The sequence below is a fragment of the Manacus candei genome, unplaced genomic scaffold (assembly GCF_025592945.1).
Source record: "Manacus candei isolate 608988 ecotype Guabito, Panama unplaced genomic scaffold, ASM2559294v1 h1tg000043l, whole genome shotgun sequence".
Taxonomy (NCBI): domain Eukaryota; kingdom Metazoa; phylum Chordata; class Aves; order Passeriformes; family Pipridae; genus Manacus; species Manacus candei.
Window position 1 is genome coordinate 8,739,612 of NW_026138091.1, and position 26,046 is coordinate 8,765,657.

The 26,046-nt window shown below is 35.6% G+C and overlaps 1 protein-coding gene across 8 annotated transcripts in view; it reads left to right on the forward strand.

The window, feature by feature from the left end:
* LOC127474685 (translation initiation factor IF-2-like) overlaps positions 1-26,046 on the forward strand; it is a 95,060-nt gene that overhangs the window by 18,114 nt on the left and 50,900 nt on the right. For 5 of the 8 annotated variants that reach the window (XR_007905940.1, XR_007905934.1, XR_007905941.1 and 2 more), the window contains one exon: positions 7,149-7,735. The exons of the other annotated variants lie outside the window; for them this stretch is intronic. The gene's annotated coding sequence lies outside the window, so the exon portion shown is untranslated. Of the gene's footprint in view, positions 1-7,148; positions 7,736-26,046 lie in introns of those variants that run through there. 8 annotated transcript variants of the gene reach the window in all.

The window sequence follows — 26,046 nt, forward strand, 5'->3', positions numbered from 1 at the left end:
TCTTGGTTTTCCCCTTCACAGCTGACATAAACTCTGCTTTTACCCTCTGCTACATACATGTTTAGTGGACTTTGTTAGAAGGGAAATGATGCAGGGACACCAGAGCAGAAATGGAAAGTAAAAGAGGAAACCAGATCACAGAAGAACTATGAATATATTATAAAGAAAGAATTATGAATGTGTCATAAAACCATAACTATGGAAATGGGTAAAGAGGAGTCTTAAACAGGACATTCATAACTACAACAGTTTGCAATGACACCTTCATCCTAGTCCCACAATAGATCTTTGGAAGGACTATTGACTTCACTCCTATGGTATCACATTTTATTCAGTTGTTTGTTTTAAATAGAAGATCCAAGTAATAGATTAGTCTGGAGATATGTCAGTAAAACAGAAAGACATCTTGATTTTTAAAAAGGAAATTATACATCTTTGGCCAACCCTGGTATCCAAATCAATTAGTCTTAAAAATTATTAAAGTATTTTTAGGTATTAGTATTATTAAGTATTAGTATTATTAAACCTTTGAAACATCTTAAGACAGTATGTCCATAAAGTATAATAAAACAAGAACTATGCAGGGCCATCTAAAATATAAACTGGAAATATGACATTTTACTTGCTCCTTTATGGATTTTTATATTATCACTTTATTCTAAGTGATGACTTTGTAGATTTTCAAATTATTCTTATTCTTAACGTTACTATAACTTGTGTATCTTTGGTTGAAAATTTTTGTAGTGAATTCATTAACAGCAACCAAAATGACAAGATACATTGCAACTGGCAAACTTATGAAACAAATAATGTGATACAAAAGAAAAATAAAATAATTCTATTGTGTTAATTGCACTTAATTATAATCATATTACAATTCAGTCTTAATAGTGTTATTAAAATGCGGAACACTGTTGTTGCTTCTTGAGAAAAAATCTCTTTTCATATAATTTTCCTCACAACACTCCATGCTGTTGGTTTTGTTTGTTATTTGTTTAAAGGAATGTTAAATCACTTTTAAAAACATTATAGGTGATCATCAGTTGCATGATTATACTATTTATTTCAATAAGACAAATTTATTGCTGAGACTACGTCCTCAAGCATGTGCATTGACTGCAGTAGAAATGTGGATCTGTGAAGGGCTGAACTGGCAGATCATTCTCCACGCAGTGCTTTTACCTTTCAGTTCCAGTACGATTTTTGAGAGTTAGTGTGAGAGGTCTTCACAGAATAATGGCCTGAAGTGAAGAAGTGCTGATCAAGCCTTTTGTCATTGAAAAGTAAATCATCACCCCGCTGTTTTTAAAATCTCATGGACATGGCTTTATGGTGTGACTCTGAGAAATATTATTTCTAATTTTTCAAGGGGATAAGCAAATCTGTGAGAAGTGTTTACTGAGAAATCAAGAACCCAAGGTGGGAAGGAGGGATATGATATAATTTTAACACATTTTATTCCTTTGACTATCCCCACACTATAACTCTCTCTCACTTCTGGCAGGAGCACTAGCCTGTTATTTTTTAGTGCATTGACAGCCATATAAAGATGCAGAGGTACTGAATTAACTACATTATTTACTAGCAAAGATGACAGTGGGAAAAGCTTGAATGACAGCTCTATGCTCTGCAGTACCATCTAAAGATGAAGATCTGAGAACAAATCTATCATAAAGGCTTTGTACCTTAAGGACACCTCTTTCAAAATATAGCTCAAAGGACTGCAGTCATATACTGATGAACCTGAGAAATCCAGGTCTCCTTCATGAGTAAGAGAAAAGATGCTGTACTTCTTCTTCCAACAGCAAATTACAAGCACACATCCCAATAAACTTGACTTAAGTATAGTGTCTTGCTTAAGAAGATCTCTAAAATTCACAGATAAGATGATGATGATCAACCTTAGCCACCCAGTCAAGTAATTTATTGAAAACATGGATTTTGTGTTACTGTCTTGTGAGTTGCTGCCTTGGAGACCCTAAATCCTGAGGAAACATAATTTATATTAATTCCCTCACCCTTGTGCAGTTCTCCATTCAACGGAGACAAATATTGGCCCTACATGACTATAGAACCACCTTTTACTCTTATATAAGTGAAATTCATCTTGAAACTAAACAACTTGCTGCCAAAGTTGTTTTTTTTTTTTTTTCTTTTTTACTGGGCTTATGTGATATTTTCAGATAGCAAGAGAGACTAGTTTGTACTGTAATCAGGCATTCTCCACAGGTGGTATTATTTGCCACTAAAGCTGGGAAAACCTTCCTCTGTCCTTGCCTCTTTAAAGAGAGGGAGGATGTTCAGATGAAATATACAGATATCATTGTGAGTGAAGCAAGAAGGCCAAAATGCACTCACAAGGACTGGAAGGGATTGCTGTAAGACTTGGTGCTGACATTTGCTTTGCATTAATCCTCTTCATCAAGAAAAGAATACTCTTCACACAACAGATATATTCAAGGTGTTGGTGAGACTATGAATCTTTTGTCAGAAGTGTGAATAATTTTTTAGAGGAGAGAGAAAAAGCAGATTAATAAAAAGGAAAGAAACAGCTGAATATCAGAGAGATGTTTCTCTGAGTGGCAGAGAGCCACATTCAAACTCTGGCTCTGTCTGATTCAAAGCAGAAATTAAAACACTGGTCTCATTCTGCATTTAAGAGCAGAAATCCCATTTTTGAGAAACACCAATGAAGAGAAATTGTTATTTTGTGTAATTGTGTAAACAAAACTAATTATACTGTGGACTAGTTATGCTGTAGCTGAGTTTGTCCCAGAGTTTTATTTAAGTAACTGCCACATTTCCAAGTAACTGGGAATGAATATCTGACTGCAGATATTTTCCTTGATGGCGTGTCTCATTCTGAATTTGCAAGTAATTGTGGTAAAATTACTGTCATTTTTCCTATTGATGTGTATACCCACAGTATTTATTTGATAGCTAATATATCACCTGAATCTATCTATGACACATCACAGGGTTGTTTATGGTCATACCCAAGGAGAACATTTGAATGGATGACTCTCATTAAAAAAAGTAGTGGCCCTCTTCAGAAGTTTAAGGCAAAGCTTTTGTTTGTTTCCTGGGTAAGAAAACTACATTCTGCAAATAGTCTTTATCTTTCTCCTCTTGGATAATAAATTTACCACTATCTTCTAGAATCTCATTATTTTTTAATTTAAATTTGAATTTCATCTTAAAGGAAAAAATGTACAGGTTCAGTAACAAATGAACCCACATTTATGAAATAAATTTTGAAAACTACAGAAACAGTAATTTATAAAAAAAGGACCTAGTTTTTCTGATTAACAAGTTAACAATATCTATTAGCAATATATTATAAATTATATATTATAAAAGTGGTGAATGCAAAGCTTCATACTAAGCAGTATATTTTATGACACAGCTTTTTGTTAGTAAATTTTTAGCATGGTAATGGAACTTGTAATAATATAAATTATTATACCAGATGGATAATTAAAGAAATAAAAATACCAAGGAATCGGTCCTTGGCTAGACAAATCTATGAACTAATTGTTTCCATAGTGCTGAATTTGAATAAACAATTCCATAACCATTTTTTTCTTTCTGTTTGTGAATTATTTCTGCACTCTAAAAACTCAGAGGAACATCATGTAAAAAGAAAAAAACTCAGACAAAATGCCTCTGAAACTTATTCTGAGCACCTGCAGAACGACGTAGGTGAATGAATATTAAAAACTACAGATCAAACTCGACACTGATAGTTGCACATAAATGCACATAGAAAAAAACAGTCTAAGCTATAGATACAGTGACATGCATCAGTGTAACTGTTTCCACTTGAAAACAGATCTTGGGAGGCTTTTTCATTAATTCTCTGACAATCTCAGTTTGAGTAGAGCAAAGAAGAAAATATAAATATCCCAATTTGTAAAAGTGGTATTTGCAAATAGTAAATATTTCATTAATTTCTGAAAATGCAAACACATAAAATCCTCCAAACCTGTAAAAAACATGGAGAATCGTGAGGTAAAAAATTACTTAGGATAAGTGAAAAATAAAATAAAGATTTTTGGTGTTTCAAATTCCAGTTATTTCCCTTCAGATATATAATTTCTAGACCATGTGCTTGTTACATTTCTTTATCAAAAGGACAAATAATTTAGTCTATTCCATGACCCTCTTTAGGATTTTATGTGGTTTTTCCTAAATTAAGTGTTTGAAAACTAGGCAATAAAGTCTTAGCTATCCAGTTGTCTAATCAACAGAGGAAAATAGACACTACAGAAAAGTTTCAGCTTACCTTAACATAGTAATCCAAAATTGTTCCAATGAATTACCCTTGAGGCATCTAGTTCCATCGATCAATTCCAAAGGTGGTTTGACGTGTCCAACTCACACACAATAATGTGCTACTGGTATTTCTGCTATATATATTTCTGCCTCCTCTTTGGTCTCCAACACTATCATGAAGAAATCCTCTATAATGATGAAAGGTTGATCAGTTTTCACTTTACTTCTCAGATGGCTAACTTGTCACCAACTGTTGGGCATTATTTTATTATACAAACCTTTAACAGACAAGAAATCAACTACATTAAAAACCTGGAAAAAAAAAATCAGTAGGGGCTGCAAAACTACTTCTAGAACTCATTTGCACTAGCAATGGAGAGAAGAGAGTTTGCATATTGTATCCACTGGTTACCTCTCCACAATGTATGCTTATTTCAAAGCTTCTGTTGTTTCAAGAGATGTTAATAATTACAAGGGAAAAGACATTTTCAGTAGAATATGATGATTTGCATGGAATGGGAAGACATGAAGTAGTAATAATGTCTAACAGGTCATGAGTTAATGAAATAGTTTTTCAGTTTCCTACCTTTGAAAAAATCAGAGTGCTTAAACCTGAGTGAAAAGATTTAGTTGTGAAGATTGTAGCAAAAATATCACACTGCATATGTGCATAGGATTTTGCTACATGATCTTATGAGTTTAAGGTTGCAGTATTTCCAGTTTTATTGTTACCTGAGAAATCAATTTATAGCACAGTTTGTTCTTGACACTACTAACCCATTTTAAGCACATCAGATTTGTCCTTCAGACAATGCATAACCTTTCTGTCATTTTCTGGGATGATTTAATAAAATTGTTGTTGGCTTTCACATGCTTAATAGTCTGGAACATTTTTGTATTAACAGTTTGCATATTCCTAATAAAAACACTGTGAGATATTTCACTTTCAGCTATTTGCCAGTTATAAATATCAACTCACAACATTTGGACAGAAAAGCATTTTTTTTCCATGTGCCCTTATCACAGGTTTTTACTTCTTGCCATTTTTAGCTTAGCATTGAAGTTGATGTGAAATGAGGTACATAAATATATGTTTTATTGTATATTTGTGCACAAGGCAGTAAGGTTGCAACCATGAACCTTCTACTTTTAGTAGGATAATTTCAACTTAAAAATGCAGGAGTTTGATCAGGTCCAGTGAAAGCACAGTCTTATGTTAAAGGAGAAAAACAAAAGTATCAGGACTAAGTGCAGATTTTGATATAGAAGACTATTCGGTAGATTTAGTGAACATTATCCTTTTTATTCATAAGCAGTGAATGTAAAACTCATTTTAGATTAAGCCATTATTATTATCTATATCTAGCATGAACTGTGGAAAATGTATAGCGATTTGTAGTTTACAGAAGTTATGTTTGTGTTAGAATTAGAAATATGAAATATATAGTAATTTCACTCTTGGGACTGTCCCTCTTTTTATGGCAACTATTATATTTGTGTTTTATTACGTTAGAAATATTATCTTTCATCTTAACAAATGTCTTGCATTTTTACTTTCTAATGAGACAAAATGCCTTCCACAGCAAATTTGGTTGTGAATTTTGTCAGTAGAAACCTACCATATTTAATATTGTTCTTTTCTGGACTTCTCTGTGTTATGGTTATTACAGCATGTAACTTTTTCTGTGATACTATTGGTACGGTGTCAGTATATACATATGACATCAACACTGGAGTGTTGATGTTTCTCTCTTCCAAGAAGTTAGTGAACTGTTATGAACTCAGAACTAAATTTCTGGGCCGTAAGTGGAACAGAAGAGTATCCTTCTGAGAGAATAGTTTATTGAGTTCAAATCAATCAAAAATAATTCAAAATAGCATACGTCCCAGATATTCCCCCATGAAAATATTTTCCTTTTCTGAAATGAGACCTGTTCATGCTCCATTTACTAATATTTTTTAAACTTTACTTTTTTTTTAAACCTACTATTCTCTCAAATTAATACCCCAAACATGCGACAGCTGTACAATCAGAAAGTCATGTGTCCATGTCTCCTATTGCAATTAATTTTTCCACATACATATATATATAAATAGTAACTGAAGAAGAGATTTCAGCCTTACTAGGATCCTCTACAGAAGCAAATTGTAGTTTCAGAACAGTTAGTTTCCTTGCCTCAACCAAGGATATTTACTCATTTATATGAAGAGAGGCATCTGCACAGAGATATTATTGTTTAAGACAATCACCTGACATGTACAAAGGGTAGATGAGTTCGGAAAACTCTCCACATATTTGAAAAATTACAGACATCTGTATGATCCCTTTCAGGCTGACAAGCCACAATCTCCCAGTGTTCAATACTTTGTCAAGAGGCTATATCATGGCTGGGTGCAGCCAAAGCCATGTTGAAAGCATGGAAAATAACCTATGTGTCTCACAAATGTACAATGTTACTGAATACTGAAAAATGTGGTAAATGGTTGAGGAGGAGGTAATAATTTAGTTCTGGTTAGAAGAACAAATTAACTGAGAGTTGGCACATAACTTATTAAGAAAGATTTATAAGATTTCATTAGATTGGACCTACCAAGGTCAAGAAAGACTCTTGTACTGAACAGAAAATGAAGGGTGGCATAGGTTATGCTCTTTCCTCGTCTTATACGTTCAGACTGCTTAAACCTTTTCTTTTCACACCCATGTCACCTATGCATGGTCACCATTCTTCAACTTCCTTTCATGCAAATTAGCTTAACATCCCCATGAAAAAAACAAACAAAACAAACCAAAACAGTTTTCTCCCTAGTCCTTTGTTAAACAGACAATTATCCTTAAAAATTGAATTATTATAATTTTTTTCTATCCTTTACAGATTGCTCCATCTCTACAACATAACAATGGCCATGAACAAAGACTGGTTCATAGGTGTTCTTTTCTGCTTCCAAGGAAAAGGATGGGCAAAGGAGGAGCATAATTTGCATTGCCTTTCTTCGGAAGGGACTTTACAGCTCTAGTCTTGAGTTAAATAGCCATTTATACTGAAGAACATGTAGCCCAGAGCTCTGCCTGTCGTCTTTGTGTATGTGTGTATCTGTGTATGTGTGCATGCCTGTGTGTGCCAAAAGAATAATGCCTGCTTCGAAAACCTTTGCTTCTGTCACATATTTCCTAAATTGGACACACAGGTAGTCTCAATAAAAAATAACAGCTATCTTAGAAATATTCAGTTGCCTAGATTTTGATAAAGTACAATATCAATTCAAGAATTTTTCTTCTGTTCTTCTGAAAAGCTATTAACAAAATTGAAAGTGAAAAATGAGTCTGTGAGGTCAGACTTGCTCCTAAATACAATTTGCTCTTACCATTCTGGTATTACTGTTATGGCTATTATGACATTTCTATGAATAAAAAATTTATATTATAAGAAGATCTGTTTTCATTCCAAGTGATGCTTTTTCATTTTTCCCTAGAAATATTCAACTAGAATGTTATTTACAATAATTACCTGGGTTTTATGTTGCAATGGTTTTTTTTCTGTTAGACACTCTCATACACACATTCATACATATATAAGCATTCATATATATATCCATATATATTTTTATATTGTTTTGAATCTGCAAATTTGAATTAGGAAATCATATAACTGCTGCAAACAGAGCAAGCAATTCTTGTTTCATCAAAAAAGACTCAATATACAAACTATGATAATTATAATAACATTTCTTTACAGTGAAAAGATTAACATTTCAAATATTATGTTATGGTGACAAGATCCCCTTTGCAATGTGCCTTTATATACTTCTTCTATCTTTCAGAACCTCACTTTTCTGTAAAAATGCTGTCAAAGAAACGAATGCAGTATGTTTTCAAGTAACCCTGCAATCATTATGTGTAGAGCTCAGAAGCAGACCAAAGAACTATAGAAGTAAAAGAGAAAGGAAATCCTTATGTTCTTTCCACATATGAGGCTCTAGGAAGCACATGATTGAATAAAGAATCGAGCTGCAGTGATTAGATGTCAATGAGTTACTGCAGATGAGCAGAATTTCTGTAAACCAACAAGACAGTCAATCAGTTTAAGCTTGCAGGTGTAATCTCAGAGGATAAACTGTACCTCATAGAAGATTTAACCTTCTGCCATCATGACAGTAATTCACTGGTTTATAGTTCTAGATGGTGAATGCCATAATCTTATGAAGATTACATGGAATTGCAAAATTTCACAGCAACTGGGTTTGGTTTTCTTTCTCTCTCTCTCTCTCTTTCTTTCTTTCTTTTTCTTCCCCATAGGAAAACATTGCATTTTACAGGACAAACATTAAGTGCTTACGTAGTCTAATAAATAGTTTACAGGGAAAATATTAAATCAGTTTTCCATTGAGATGGTCTGGGATAGTTAGAAGACATTTACACTTGTAGCATCCTCTTTCTTTGGTGAGTGGAAAGGACTTCATTAGATACAATGTCTGAAGAAAAACTATAGAGATGTCATTAGATACAGTATCTGGAGAAAAACAGTATCTGGTATCTAGAGGAATGTCACAGTAGGGAAAGATTTGAGGAATGCAATGATCAAGGCAATCAGGATTAGCAGGATAGCAGCTGCATAGAGCAATACATTTTGCTGAGGTTTTTCTCAGTTGAAGAACTCCCTCAAGAAACTCAAAGTATGGCTATAAGTCATTCATGAATCAACATTTACATTCAATACCCTTACCTGAGGCAAGGGTGCAAACCAGAAAACAAGACTGTCCAAAATGTGTGCATCATAGTAATTGAAGGAGGTGGCCAATGGTTTTGTTTGAACCCTACACTTTGAACTGGAAGATTCCTTGATCCTGGCTCGTAGAACTTGGATTAATAACAACGAAATATTAATGGCATGTCTGCCATTATAATCCAACATGATAAAAATAGGGGAAATATTGTTAAAGTTTATGACTTGACAGTTTCCAATTAACAGTTGATTATTTTGTTTAAAAAAAAATCTGGGGAATAAAAAAACTAAGCTTGCAAGCTTTTAAAATGCATTTAAAAGCGCTACATCATGTTGCAGGATGCTCCAGGCTACCTTTACGTACAGAGAAAAGTGTGATTAATTGTCCAGAGAGAGAGTGAAAGTTATTACAGTGGTTGGTTTGTGTGAGCAGTTTCCATCATTCTCCAACTATGTCTTGGTCCAAGTTGAATTTCAGCAATATGAAGTTTGGATTAAGTTTCATCCCAAGGTCCTGGAAACTAAACCCTTGTTTACTTGATAGTACAGTTGTCATTAGAGAGACTGAAACCATCCTCATGGAGTGATGAACCATGCAGGAATGTTGTGCATCCCAGATGGAAAGGTGGGATTGACCAACCAGAGGCCTCCTCTCAATACCCCTTCTTAGGGGATTTGTAGTTGTCTGATAGTCTTGTGGAATTTAGCTCTGCAAACACCAGGTGATGCATCTGTAGACATATAATGCAACTTCTGTTATATGATGAGGTGCATCAGTAAAAGGAAGGACTATGAGAATGTCAATCAGTCATCAAGTCAACAAAATTATACTGGGTAAGGGGTGGGGAGCATCTCAAACTAATAGGAGAAATCAAAGATCTTTTCTGTGGAGGTAGAGAGTTCTAAAGTCTCTACTACTGATGTATTTTCTTGACTACTAGATTGATACCTTAGATGATCAAGATAGCTGAGCTGCATAAATGTGTAAATTACTAGAATGAGTGGAGAATAAGGGTCAATATTAACAGCAGATATTGCAAGAGCGAAAGAATACCTCTGAAAGAATATTTTTGTGTTTTATAAATATATAAAAAGAATAAAAGCTAAAAAGAAGGAACTATTTAGTATTAATCTTAAAGGATAGTGTTGTCATAAGATCAAATTATTAGATATTTACCGTAAGTATATTTAGGCTGGAAAATTAGAAACTGTGTTTATAAAGAAGAAAGAAACTTCATTAGACTGGTAAGTTGACTGTAGTTAAAAGTTTATTTGTATTCTTTGTATCTTTCACTAGTTTTCAGTGATGCTTCCAACAAATGCCCCATGTATAAGAAGACTTTTGATATTTATTGCAAAGACTAGGTTTTGAAAAAGAAAAAAGGAAATATGATGATATTTTCCCTTTGATGGGCCATGAAGTGTTGCCTCCTAGAGCATGTGCACATTGTCAAACAGTAGACCTACTGCAATAATTTTAGAATATTTAGTCTGCAACTACTTAATTCAGTAGTGATCATACTAGATCAACATAGTACAAGAGACTGGGCTGACAAGATAGGAATGAAAGAGAAACTGGACAAAGGTTGTCTGTGGATTTGAGTGGCAAGAGTAATAGAAGCTTTGAGTTTTTGTCAGGTCAGAACCTTTGACAGCATGAAACTTACTTATCCCTTCAGTGTTGCACTACCTGCATCTTGTTAATCACTTGCAGTTCCTGTAAATCAGTGTTTTTCATACATCTATATGAAAAAAAACAGATAATGGATAAAGAAACATTGTGAATAAAGTAAGGATGTTTGCCAAGCCTACTTTCATAGTTTTCCCTGGGTTCTTTGCTCAGTTTAATTACTAGAAGCACAATTCATCTGATATTTTAGGAGAAACTTAATATAATATTTTGCACTTTTTTTTCTCCTGTTTTTACATCTAAATGTAATCAGACATGACTGATGAGCCGTTTGCTAGTGCCACTGGAAACATGTTGTAGAGCCTCCATAAAGATGCTTTCTCCCCTGAGGATACTTTGATAGATTTATATGCATGATGCAATGTCATGAAGGGATAGCCAAGTGTGTTGTGAAAGACCTAGTTTGGTTACTTGCTTATCTTACTGCTTGCACGTCAATGCACCTGCCATTGCAGTACAAGGTTTCACATGTTATATTCTGTTGTATTTTGACCAAAAAATTCAGGTGGATGCATTGTAACACTGAGGTCCACAATTTAGGAAAATACTGTTCTACTAGGATCTCAGGTAGTATTTTTGACTATTTTTGGAGATTTTGATTTATGCAACAAATGCACTTGTAACACCTTAAAAATTAAAAGGCAACTCCTGAAACACAGATAAAAGCTGACTCTGAGATAGAAGATCTAGACAATGAGACTGTAAAATACTTCCAAGAGTTCTGTTCTGATATCTGTATCAAAGATCCCTTGACTTCAAGCAAAAAGAACATTCTATAAGTGAGGTCTTTTGGACAAACTGTGGAGTCCCATATTTTTTCCATCTGATCTTTGTAGTGCAAAAGATAGGTTAGTGTTATTTGGGAATTTAGATAAAGGTTATATATTGAAAGTTAATCCTCTTGCATATTTTTCCTGAATCTGTTAACAAATGTCTATATAATCTATGCCACTGGAATAAAGGTGATTTCTATGACACATCCCTTCAGATACTATTCTCCAAATTTCCCATTACTGTACATCAGTATCTTGTAAGCATCCAGATGTAATAGAAAGATGAGCATAAATTATTATGAAATTTATCAATAGGAGTATTGGGCAATGACTAGAAATCTGAAATCTACTCACAGTTCTGCTCATAGCTTTTTACAGCTCTCTGCCCCATCTTCCTTTCTTCATAAAGTTAAAATAACAATCTATTTCTATTGTAAAGCTGTGGTGAGATTTCCCTATGGAGAGCTTTATCTGAATAATGGGAAGGATGGCAATGGTTACCTAACCACATTTCTGTTGCAGACACATTTATATGCAGGTACAACTTCAATTATTTGCAATAGGTGCCATGTTTGTCTTCTAAAAAGACATTGCTTTTTTAATTCCGTGCACATTTCTCTGACAAAAGAATGTTTCATTAAATCCGAGTTAAGGTTGTCCATAGGTTTGTGCCCTATGTCTACGGATTAGGGTCAGTGAAATGTAACATTTTAAAATCAGAATATTCTGAATCATAGGACATGAAACTGTTAATCTGCCACCTTTGAGCAATGTCCTTAAAAGTCCACAATATACAGATTCACACTTAGTCTTTGCCAACAAGGTCATGTTTGAGAGGAAAGAGAATGATATCTAACACTTTTTTTTACCTTTTCAAAGGTAAAGGTGTGGCTAGATGAACTACTGTGAGTTGAAGGTATCCCCATGTGGGTTACAGCTAGGAAGTAACTCCAAATGTACAATGATTTACAATCGCTTTATATATTTCTGTAAATTAAGTTGACTTTTTTTTCTGCAGGATTTTCGCTTTCACAGCACTGAAAAATCTATTACAAGAGATGGTTTGAATTTCTTTGCACCGGTATTGGATTAAGACACATATGCATATCTCTTTCCTTGAATAAACTCAGTAGACACTCAGATCCAGCTCTCCTTACACTGCCAAGCTTCTCTGACTAATCCTTTCACCATTCAATATCACTGCACTTAGCATAGTGAATCCAGTTGAAATGCATGTGGATTTTTGCCAACAGGGGAGGAAGAGTAGAGTCAATACTTCACTCTCTTATTTTAGCATTCTTTTTCTTGATTTTCACAAGTTTAAGTTATACACACATCAACTTGTTGTTTCCTGGTTTGCGGATATATGAAAGTCACCAGATTAAACATTCTGGAAAGGAACATGACTGTACTGATATTTTAAATCCTGGTAAAAGACATTTTTTTCAGATATTTATTGTGTACCACACGCTTCAGACCCAAACAAGGTAAGTTGCCAAGAAATGTTTTACACAAAGTGTGGAGAAACAGGGAGAGGGATTATGTGCCTGTTAGGAGCTGCTGTACATACTTGAGGTCATGCAAAAGTTTTTCAAATAGAGCAAAGTAAGAAGAATGTTCAGGATTCAGTAAGAAAAACAAGGTAGTCACAAGATGTTTTCATGATTTAAAGCTCCAGAGTTGGGATCTGAAGTATATGACAGATACAAAGGGTTTCTCTGTAATGCTTGCTGCTGGCAGTGATTTTAGGTGTCCTGGGACTAAGCAGTAGGAAACAGAGACATTGTGAATACCAGAGGGAACAAGATCAAGAACAGAATCTGCAAGAATTTCAGCAGACAGTTTGCCCAAAAACAAAATACAGTTTTATGGATTTCTTTTGAACATGGGGATGTCTATGGCATTGTTTTATATGGGAAAAGTGAATAATTTAGTTTTCTGTTTGTCCTAAGACAGAAGTTTGGGACTTGGGAGAGTAAAATATTGTCAAACCACCAGTCATCCAGAAAAATATGAAAAACCACTATGATAACTTATCAAGAATCTGGTAGAGCCTTCTGGTGGAAGCAAAAATAGAATAAATGTTAGAGAAAATGCATCATTCATCTCTGATGTGGCTACACTCATGCAATGACATTGTACAAGAGGTGATTACTGATGAGGTGATAACAGGCAGTAGGGAGCCATGAATAAAGATATCCAAGGAAAGTCATAACCACACGATTCATAAAAAAGGAGTACCTTTAGAAACATTTCACTTTTCAAACTGTTATGCAAGGCTTCCTTGAAGAATAACATTTCTAAGCATGAAATCGAATCAATTTCTTCTTTGCTTTTGTTAACAAAATTGATACTCCAAATTTTTACCTTGGAAAGAGACTCCATAGTGAAAAAAAACCCACACAAAACCCAAAATCAAACAATAAACAAACTCTTTTTGAAAAAAATTAATTGATGACTTTGCTAAAGTTTTCAAACTTTACAAAATTATGCAGATGAAATGCCAGATTGCCACACAGTTTGGATCATAACATACAAGGTAGGTGTTTTCATGCTGCAGGATAATCACAAATAAATCTTCAGTTTCTACCTGCAGGAACAGCTACTAAAATTGCATAACTATAAATAACAGAATGACTCTAGCTGATACAACTTCTGGCTGTAAGGAGAAGAAAAAAGGGAAAATCAAAGGAGAAAACAAAAAATACAGATGCCTTTCACACATTAATTTGATTGTGCACAAAAGCTTCAGAGCTCTGGATTTTACCCAATAACCCTCTAAAGAACATTTTGTCTCAACATAATTTTATAAGGATATGGTGGATAAAAGTGTGAATCTGAAAAAGTAATAAAAATATACCAGTATCAGATTTTTTAATAGTGTCTTTATTACTGTAACACAGAGCCTGCCTGTGAATACAATACTTCTGCATCTGTTTTTAGGGAGCTGACTGTAGAGCTATGTTGGTGTTATCAGCATTTAACTCTGTGATTGGAATAGTGGTGCTACACAGAAAAATTATTACGAACTCCCAGTGTCTGTCGATATTGAGGATTTCTGGATACTTACATTATTTCAGATCTGGATAATACTGCATTTATACCACAACATATAGTCCACTGTCCCAGATGAGCTCACGAAGTTCGGATCCTCAACAACATATGGCTTTGGAAAAGTTTTCATAACATAGTCTATGTGTTTATTCTTTTTCATGTAAAATATCCTTTCCATACTATAATTCATTATTTAGTAGGACATATCAACATCACGATTCAAATAACACCTTCCTCACTCACAAGAAAAGGACATCAGGTTAATCCTAATATTGAGATCTTTTTTTTTGTCTTGAAGAATGACTACTCATCAAATGTACTTTACCCAAAATGTAAAAAATATTTTATCCTTTTCTTGTTTGTAACATCTCTAACTTAGACATCTCCTCTCATTTAAATTCTGAGTGAAGCAAAGTCACACTCCGAGGAACATGCACAACTCAAAATTTTGAACTCCTGAGTTCACAGTATCCATTGCTGATGTGGATGGATACTTTGTGCTGATAATTTGTGTTGCATATTGAACTTTTATTTGAAGTTTTATTTGTTCTTTACTTTTGTCTAATCTGAGATAACTCCTTAATGGTTTTTCAGTGTTGATAACAAAGAAAAATCTGTCCTGTTTATTTTTAGATAACATGGATATATTCAAAGTTTCCTATAGCAATAAATAGTCTGAGTTTGTATTGCTTATGTTATCTTTGGTTATTGTTCCATTTAGGAATTTCAGCCAATGCTTAAGATTCATTAAAGTGTATAGCAGATATGACTTACTATAAAGTAATTAATAACTAATTTTTCTAACCATTAGCAAGTATGAGCAGAAGGAAGTGTTTTTTTACTTCATACATTTTATGAAACATTTCTGTCTTAGGTTCTAAATTATGCAAACAGCTGCTTAAAAATATGTACTTTTTTCCATTAACATCTTTGTTTACATTTCATAAATATTATAATAGCACCTAAGGAACAAAAACATAATAATAATAATATTAGTGACTATTCTTAAACTCTGAAATAAGAAATTTTTTTACTTTTTTTTTAAGAAACTTTGCAGAAGGAAACATTTATTGGTTGGAATTCAAAAATCTTTTAAGACGACAAATCATGAATCTTTTATTCATGATTCATACCAAAGAAAGAAATAATTCTAAAGGTCCTAAATCATGTAAGAAGAAACAGAAACTAAAATCCAGGCACCTGCTGAGCTTAGATTGCTTTTCACGATTACCCACAGACTAGCAGTCTTCAGAATTGAGTATATCATCACCGGCAATAGGTGATAACAGCTGCTAAAGTAAAATGGATCATGGTTGTATAGGGATTTGTAAATAATCAAGAGTACTATAAAGAGAGTTAGGCTCAGCAAACTGAGACCTCCAGGGAAAGAGCGAATGCTGAGAGAATGTGCAAGATGTTCCTTTGAATTAGTTTTTCCTTGTGTAGTGTAAGAGTTATTTCTAGAGGTTATCAAAGATTAGACAATCTATGGTCATACATCATGTGTGATCAGAATCAAATAATCAAAATAAAATGCAACCAGCAGTGCATTAAAGAGGTGAATAGAAAGTCCAGTCTATGTGGCAAATCTGTTTATCTGTTTTGATCAATGAAGGCTTTATACTGAGAAGCCTTTTCAGGAAATGAAGGACTTGACAAAGTCAGTGATCTATGTTTTAGCACTTATCTACATTAGTGCAAACTCTTAATCAAGATATGCTACACCATTATTAAACTTAGCTTGCATACACAGGCTGTAGTTCACTTCAACCTCTCCATATTGAATGAACTCAGCCTTTGTAGGCAAAATGCTCTGGCAAAATGCTCTGGAAATTTCATCTTGTGAACTGGCCACACCCCTCTTCAAAAGAATACTCAAGTTTTTAAAAGTAATGTGTTTCAGGACCCCCCAGTCTTTCCATCTGGTCTGTGAAGTTTTGCATTGCACTTTGAATTCTTGCATATGACTGCATCTATTTCTCCTTCGGGCAAGCATCAGTAAGGGGAAGAGAGAAACATGGGCCATACTGACTCTTCTCCCACACTGCTTTTTATGCCCTGAAAGAAAAAAACATGTGTTCCAGATTCTAATTCATTATCTAGATAGCAGTTTCTGCACATGTACTAATTTAGGAAAATTTTCCAGCTGATTCCAGCTATTCTAGCCTGGTGAGGGATGGTATGGATAACTCATTCACAGAATCATACAATAACCTAGGTTGGAAGGGACTCACAAGGATCATTGAAATCGAACTCCTGGCCCTGCACAGGACCATTCCAAGAATCAAACCATGTGTCTAAGAGTGTTACCCAAATGTTTCTTGACCTTTGGCAACCTTAGTGCTGTGACCACTTCCCTGGGGAGCCTGTTCCAGTGCCCAATCACCCTCTGGGTGAAGAACCTTTTCCAAATGTCTAACCTAACTACCTCTCCCACCATCACCACCCTCCCCAACACAGCTTCAAGCCATTCCCTTGTGTCCTATGACTGGTCAGCAAAGAGAAGATTAGCAGTGTCTAATACATTAGCAGTATCTAATCCCCCTTGAGAGGGATGTTCATGGCTACAATGCAATTACTCTTCAGTGGTCTGATGAGGCAAATGCAGGAAGATGCAAGAGAAGATGTCAGAAACAGAAGTGGTAGGGGAACAAAAACCAAGACTTCATAATGAACATGAAAAGAAATAGCCATATTGGTTTTATTCAAAATGACATATGGATCTATTAACATGTAAACTTTCTAGATTCAAGATCTTTGTCCACTCACTAGTATACTAAAAGAGTATTCTTTTCTCTGCAGTAGTCTTTGAGGCAATTTTACTTACATTTTAACTAAATCAAATAAGTAACAGGCATTTTAAACATCTAAAACAGCCCACAATAGTTTTATTTATCTTCTCATTTTTGAAATAACTTACTTCAAAGTTCCTGGAGAGATTTCAGCCATGTCTACTCATTTATTACAGGTTGATAATTACTGAAGAGAACCTTTTGAAGATTGTAAAGATGGCCACTCAAAACTTTGATGAATATCAGTTCTGTTTGCCTATTTAACATTATTTAGATTGTATATGGATTTTGAGATAGTCTTCAGTGATAAAATTGCTATCAAATTTTCTTTCTTCCCAGTAAAACAGCACACTGTGTGAAAGCTCCATACAGGTATAGTGATAAAGAAACAATTTAAATTTGATGTTAAGTTAAGGAAGGGAGAAACACATCTGCAAAAAAAGATCTAGTTTAGTGAGGGTGGGGTCTAATACTGTAGATAAGCTGATATAACTCCTGCTTCCTGATTTTAGACTGTGTCCCATCTCTATCATGATGCTAGCTTATTGGCTTTTGTTTGTTTGTTTCTTGATTTTGTGAGAAAGATTTTTACATTTTTGTAGATTAGGTTACTTTTTTCCTGCTATTTTTTGTAATTGAATAGGGCCCTCAAAACTGTAAAATTAGTAAGGGGCATACAGCAGAATTGGGAGTTCCATGATGGAAGCTATGAAATTAGTTTATCTTCAGACATGCTTTGAATTTTCTTTTTTTTTCTGTTTGTTCCTCTATCAACTATAGAAAATTTAGCCTTCCCAGAGAAGGGTCCAATCCTAAACTAGACACCTACCCCCCTTTTTAAGGACAAAAGGAAAAATAGGAAATAGTACTAGGAAACAATAGGAAGTGTCCAGTGCTTCTATTCCCTTGGTATTTATTCTACCTAAGGAAATAATTATTGATGTCCATACAAGATGAAACACAGGGCATGTCACCTTCATAATAGATTCTAAGACCTTTTGTGTGAGTAGGCTCTTCATCCCTTTTCTTAAAATTGAGCCATTCTCATTTTGCCTGTGGACATAAAAAAGAGAAGAGAAAGACGGACTCTCAGCTGGGAGTGAGACACATAATTCTAGTTCTGCCTATTAAACATCATAGACAACTGGAGTACCAGCTGACATATACCTAAGTATCTACAAGTATATACCACATATCTACAAGGTAGTGAAATGCTCCTTTTCTGTACAATTTTGTTGGGTTTCTTTTAAAAAACCAGTATACTGTAGGGCAGAATTCCTTGGTTATATAAAATATCCTTTCAAGACATCATTAACAGAAGAGGTAATATATATCAGCAGAATATAAAACAGAGAAGAGAGCCTAATTATCCTGGAACACATGTAGTAAAAATAGTCCTACCATGCTCAAAAGATACCTCTCAATAATAATTTAGGTAGGTTGGTGACATCGAGCGTTCTAGAAAGTTCAAGAGCATGCTGAATGGATTCTTTCTTCAGCAGCTAGATTTCACGGGGTGGAGATGATCACAAAGAATTTGTACAACTATGGTAAAAAAATATCATCCCCTAGCTACTAAAGAATAAATTTTGTGGCCAAAAAAAAAAAAAAAAAAAAAAGTGTTCAATATTCTATATTGCTTGTAATAATATTTTTTCTTTAAAAAGAAGTTTGTTTTGTTTGGAGAACTGTGCCTCTGCTGGCTTACATTTAGACTTAGCTTTATACTTGAAGTACAGTCCCAAATAATATAAATGGTTGAAGCTGTTTGGACTATTAATGTGTAACAAAGAGGATAGTCTAAGGTAAGATGAAACAATGCAGGAACATAACTAGACATTGAGATAAGTTCTGAAATTGGTTCATGTAGCAAATTTAAAACACAACAACAAATTCAATGCTAAAGAAAGCATATAATCAGGAAAAGTGTGTGGCTGTGGGATGTGCCAATATGCACAAGGTGATTTCTTGACCGATAGAAAGAAAATTATGAACCAAAATTTGTGGAAAGTTATGTTTTGGGGAAAGTTTTTACCTATTTGGTTGCTTTCTTAAGGGCCTTCCTTAATAAATGAAAGTTCAGAAAAGGGAAGAGATACCATCCAAAGAGGGAGTTTGAAATTCTTACACAATTCCAACAGAAGACAATGTCCTGACATTCAAGCACAATAAGTGCCAGACAAAGCTGTCACCTGACGCTTGTAAGCAGGGCCTTGGGCACATACTTGTACAAAGACAGTGATCACTTGAGACTCAAGCATATGCTTCCAAAGCATGAATTGACTAAGTGTTGGTGTGTAAAAGCAGAAAAAGAATCTCAAGGTTTACTGCATGCAAGGAAGGAAATATGTTGCTTCTTTTACCTGAGGGAGATCAGATTTGGTAGAAAAAGGTCATGAGTTTTGAAAGATGACCACAAAAAAAGAAGTCAGAAAAGGCTTCTGATTTTCAGAAACTTTTCTTTTTCAGTTTTAATTGTATAATTTACAAGCAGAGGTGGAAGAGGAAAAGTTTTTGGGAACAGGAAGCTTTTTTTAAGCTTGGGGTAGAAGTGAAATAGGAAGACATATGAGTCTGATACTGGAGCTAGGCAAGTTCGTTCAGAAGAAGTGCTTCACAAGGTGTGACAGTCCTCTCTCAGAGGATATGATCTGTCACTGCAGAAGCTGCAACATAAAATCAAACTGCCAAAGATAGTGATGGCTGTTAATATCTTGCCCTTATAACAACTTTGAAACAGATCTTTGTGACACTGTGGATTATACTGTGTTTAAGAACAACAGGCTTTATTCTGTGTTGATTTCCGATTGTTGGTTGCTATTTTCTACATGTGTTAGAACCAGAAATATACATGTTAAACATAAAACTACATCAACTAAGTTTGTGGTTAAATTAGAGTAGTATCCTTGAATCTGATCCTTTCACTGGTTCCAGTGTTGTTCAAGTGAAATCAGAAATCAGATCATTAAAATATTTAGCCAAAAATAATGTTATTATATACTGTTTTAAATACTATAAGAGCTTGGTGAGTGGATTTGTGCTATATACATATCTATATACATCTATATGGAGGGTGGATAAAGATGGACGGAGACAACTAGGCCCAATGTATAAATTCAGTTAACACCATAGAACTGGGATTATATGTATGTTACTAAAATTCAAATAAAATGTAACAATATGGGCAAAGAAACTAGGGATCTTTGAGGAACTTTGCCTTATTCTGAGGAAGTGGCAGCTAAGCAAAGTATAAAGAATAGAAAACATACTTTAGAGCCTTCATCAAGAAAAGAGAGGAAAGAGGTGGACCTGTATGCCTGTCTTCTAAAAAATAAAAAGCTAGAGAGTAAAAGAATCAGAGGAGGTACTGAGCAACAAAACACAGAACAAATATGTAGTGGTGTGAATTTTCTCTCCGTAAAGGGTTGTTGAAGGGCAAGTAATGTGTAACTTCCTGTTGCAAGGCAACACCTCTGGAACTCTCTTGTCAAACTGGTTTGATGTCTGTACACAAGGAGAGCCAATTTTGATACAAGCACAGCTTCAGACCTTTCCTCTTCCTTCTCAGATCTTAGAAAAATATTTGCAGCTTTCTTGATAAATAACAGAGGTTTGCCTTAGAAATTAGTCCAGGACAGAAATTTCACAACCTGTGGGACAGGTGCGAGTTCAGGGCTGGTTCCCAGATCCATGAAGGCTGTGGGAAGCTGTTGTGCCCACTGCAGCTCTTGCCCTGATGAGATGACTGGCTTTCCTGTCAGGGAAGACTAGGTGTATTTAGTGTGTGGCCAGGTCTTGTTTTGAGTATGTATTGGGGAAAATAGAAAATTGGAATGAGCAATGGGGCACAGCAGCCCCTTGAGGGCCAGTGCTTAGTTCTGAGACATTAACAGCCACCTAGCAGTGTTAAGGCTACTCAGTTTCTGACTGCTTAGCCTGATCCTTAATTTTTGATCTAGTTCTAGTGAACCTAATCTGACAGCACCTATATTATTTCTTCTGTTTCATTACCAAATGTACTCGCCTCAGCTCAGCAGCTCCACTCCCTGAAGCCCTGCTAATTGCCAGTCTTTTTCTCCTTGTTTTGTTTTTTTCCTTTTGGGATATTTTTCAGTCCTATTTTCTTCTCTGCAAGTTCTGAACCACAATCTACTCTATCATCCTTCTATTTGTTCCCATTTTAACTCGATAAGCCTTAGATTTGGATCTTGTTTCCTCTTTAGGTCAGTACTTAGACTTCTTCTTTCATATTTCTTGCAGGCTGGAAAAGCAGAGTGTACCACAGACAACCAAGAAGAGATAGACTCCCTTTTATTTTTTTCCAGTTCTAGCATCTGTGCAGTCCCACTCCTACTTTCCTTAATGCGAAAACTGTTAAATGAAAAGTCTGACTTTTCATATAGTGACTTCATAACTGTAGTGTACCTTTGGGTTATACAAGCCCATTGCCAAGCCTGTGACTCACTGCAGAAGATATGAAAGAACATATGGTCTAGAAGCACTCTGAAGGTATGAAGGGACTGAGCAGAGCAAGCTGCCCCACAGATCTGGTGCCTGCACTGGCTGGTCTGAAGTTGTGATAAATGTGTTAGGAATCTTTGTTTCTTCTGGCAAGTTGTTGTTAAGCTTCTATAGGTGCTGTCAGGCTCCTGAGAGCACTAAGAGGTCTCAAATGCCCTAGCCAACCTCACCTGGGGCCCCTCATCCACACCCTGCCCATTGCTCCAGGACTCTCATTTAAGCTCAGGCTGGCAATCCTGGTTTAAGATACGACATAGTTGTACCTGTGTTAAGACCTTCTTCTGCCCTTGTCTCCTGGCTGGATCTCTCATACAGATCCCAGCCTTAGTTCATCACTCGCTTTGTCCGTGTCTGTCTGGAGACCTATTAGAAATCCAGCCTAATACACAGCAACCACTGGGACCAATGCCACTCATAGCTTCTCAGCCCTGAGGGAGCAGCCATCCATTGCTGAGCCCTGACAACCATTTGGCTAGTCTGAAGACCAAAAAAAAATGTCTGTATCCTTTTCCATATATTTATATGCCAGTGATAAAACAGAGCAATGATACTAAAAGAGTACAGAATTATCTTCAGTTATCCTTTCTTCTGACAGAGCTTCACAGTGTGCAGCTCTATGGCAACTTTAACATCACGAGGAAGTTATTTATGGAAGGCACTGTAGGTGGGAAAAAGAAAATTCCATCCCTTCGAAGAGCTGGCTGCTTATGCAGTTCCTTTCTGTGCTAGATATCTCTGGTAGGTGTTTGTCTTCATGGTAGATTTCTTTTTAATGTTGTACTACTTCCTGCAGTGCACCGACTCTTTCAGCCCTGCACTTTACTTTTCTGACCTTGATTATACACTTCTTTTTATTGATAATAAGTTCAGGCTTCAAAAAACCCCCATATCATTGTACTTCCTATTCCCTGGCCAGTTCAAGATCCTTTCTCTCAGAGAAAGTATTTGAGATCAGTATGTGACTTTTGGGTTTGCCTGAAAAAGTAATGAAGCATTTGGACCTTTGGTTTGTGGGCCTTTTTAACTGCATTCCTCCCTTACAGCTTGGATCATGGAGCTGGAGCTGAGGGAGCAGGCAGGCATGCCTTCAAATTGTAATTTGTCTTCAGCTGCAGCTTTTCTTGGCACTTGAATGCAGTCCCTGAGTGTCACTGCTGGAGTGCTCCCATTCATGCTGTGTCTGTAACTGAGCACTTATGGTGTACTGATATAGGCACCTCTCTTTGTTTAGGAATATATTTCTGTACAAAAGCCATTCCACTGGGTAACTATGGATTGTCTGGGGCTGGATGGGGTCATATATAAAGACATTTTTCTTCTTTCTTATTGCAAAATTTTCATTCCTTGCGCTTCTTATTCTTTCTGAGTCTTGTCATCTTCCTCTCTTCCCTGATTGTCATTTTGCCTGCTTATTATGGGTAGGAAGTTTTTAGTATATTGTTTTTAAATGATGAATTTTCAAAGAAGGAAAGTCTGGTTTTTTATTTTTAATTCTTCTGTAGCTTACCTAATTTGCTAATTATATCAGCTAATCTTTCCAATCATATGATTCTACTGCATGTCAGAACATATGACTGAATTAGTTTACAAATCTGTGATCCTTTTCTCCTTAAACATAAGAAGGGTAGTGTCCAACATTTAGTTGTAATCTAGTGAATAAGACATACTTAAAAACTGGGTTTTTTTTCCTTTTGACTTGCTTTTATTCCCCCCAAGCTTTCAAGCTGAAATAGCAACAGCTGTTGAAGCATAACTTCTCTTTCCACATTGTTTATCTTGATAATTAAGCATGGAGTATTTATATCTGAATTTCACTCTCCAGGGTGGGATTACACCTCAGCATGGAATGATCTCAGGTGGAAGACTACATCAAGATCTCACCCAGTATAAAACATACTTTATGTATATTAGGAGGGAGTGGGATTAGCAGATCGCAGTGAAATACTTCCAGACAATAAGATGCGCCCTTGCTAATGACTGCTTATGAATTATTACATTGGGTTCCAGGGAAGAAGAAGCCTTATAAATTTGGTGAAGGGGAGCTACAGATATTGTTGAATATCTTCATTTTCTTAGTTTACATTTTATTTCATTTACAGTCAGTTAGTTTACTTATGAGAATGATAGAAGAGTCACTAAGCCATTAAAATTAGAAATTCCAGTGATTAACAAAGGTTTCTTCCCTCTGTGAGTAGAGTCCTACTCCACATTCTTGCTGTCCATAAATTCAGTAGTACCTGATTTTTGGGATAGGAGTGTTGAATACATCTGAATGCAGTGATAGCTACATCAGTTCTTTGCAATCTGTTGGGTATGAAACTCAAATATGCTTTCATCACACTGACCTATTGCAACATCTTTAGTATGACAGGTAGCACGTTATACAATGTTATTCACCCTCCTTCCCTGTTAATTCTGTTCAACCCAGTGCATCAGATCACATAGCCTAGGAAACAATGTGATAATGGTGCCTCAATGAAGAATCTCAAAAAATTCTAGGGATGGTAGCTTTTAGAGAGACTGGGAACGTCATACTTCACTAGATTACTGGAATAAAGCCAGTTACTAGCATAGACATCTGACCTCCCAAAGTGTGTATTTCAAACTTTACTTTCATTTCTCACATTTCTGAATCACCTGGCTTCTTACAGTGGCAGCTGTATCAAGTAACTGGAAAGGTTTAAGCTATCTACATTATAGATGAGTGACTCCAAGCTTTTATCTTTGCAAAGGAGAAAAGATTTAAAATTAGTTGCCTCCATCCAGTTCCCTAGTTGCTTTTCCAATATTTGTTCACATACCATTACCTCCTGCTGTTTCTATTTACACTGCCAGTTCCGGCAATTTCTGTTTCTCTGTAAAACTCCTGTAAGCTTGGCCCATGTCTTTGCCATGTAAATCGAGCATTTATGAAGCTGAATGGTGACTGTGGCAGTAGCTATTTGTATTTGATTTTGTCTGAGTATCAGAGTCACACTGAGCAAGGTGGGAGGGTGAATCTATCCTTCGTATTTGTAATGGTTTGCAAATACAGTCACATTCTCTTTCATTTACTGAGCTGTTTTTTGGGGTATGGAAAACAGAAGAGAAGCTACTGTTCCTAAAACACACAGAAACAGCAACACAAATTCAAAGAACTAATTTATGCCCTATTTTCAGTAAGTCGTGCAAATCGGAAAGTTTCAAAAGCCATAGCAATCTGATGCAAATGGTAAGATTATTGTTGGAAGCTGATTTTCACGTGTATATGATGTATGTATGCTTTCAGACTGTGTACAGACATCAATCAGCAAAAGGAAGCTGTATGCATTTATTAGTGACTAAGGACAACCTTGTTTTCAGAGAGAAAGTTGAAATAATTTTGCCATGAACAGGCATGGGTGAGGGTAAAAAGAAGAGAACATTAATTGAACATTTACTGTATGATGTATTCATGGATTTTCAGAAAGGAATCAAAAGAACATATCTAACAAACCCTGCATACAAAACAGGATTAAAACTGACTGTCGTGATTTAACACCAGTCAACAACTAAGCACCAGCAGCTGTTTGGAATGGGGAGAGAGTTAGAACAGTCAAAGTGAAAAAACTCACGGGTTGAGATAAAGACAGTTTAACAGATAAAGCAAAAACCATGAACACAAGCAAGGCAAAACAAATGATTCATCCACCATAGGCCGGCAGGTTTTCAGAGATCTCTGGGAAAGCAGAGATCCATCACTCCATCACTCATAATAGTTACTTGGAAAGACAAACGCCATCACTGAATGTCACCCCCTTCCTCCCTCTTTTCCAAGCTTTATATGCTGAGCATGACACCACATGGAATGGAATATCCCTGGGGTCAGTTGCGGTAAGCAGTCCCAGCTGTGTCCCTTCCCCCCTTCTTATGCACCCCCAGCTCCCTGACTGTTGGAGTGAAGTGAGAGTCAGAAAAGGCCTTGACTCTGTGTAAGCACTGCTCAGCAATAACAAAGGCATCTGTGTTATCGGCATTTTCCAGCTTAAATCCAAGACGCAGCCCCATACCAGCTGCTGTGAAGAAAAGTAGTTCTATCCCAGCTAAAACCAGCACAGTGACCTAGAAATTAATATTCAAAATGCATATTATGTGGCTGAGAGAGCTGGGGTTGTTTAGTTTGGAAAAGAGAAGGCTCAAAGGGGGGATGTTATTGCTCTCTACTCTTGAGGGGTACACTCAGTGCAGGTAGATCGGTGTGC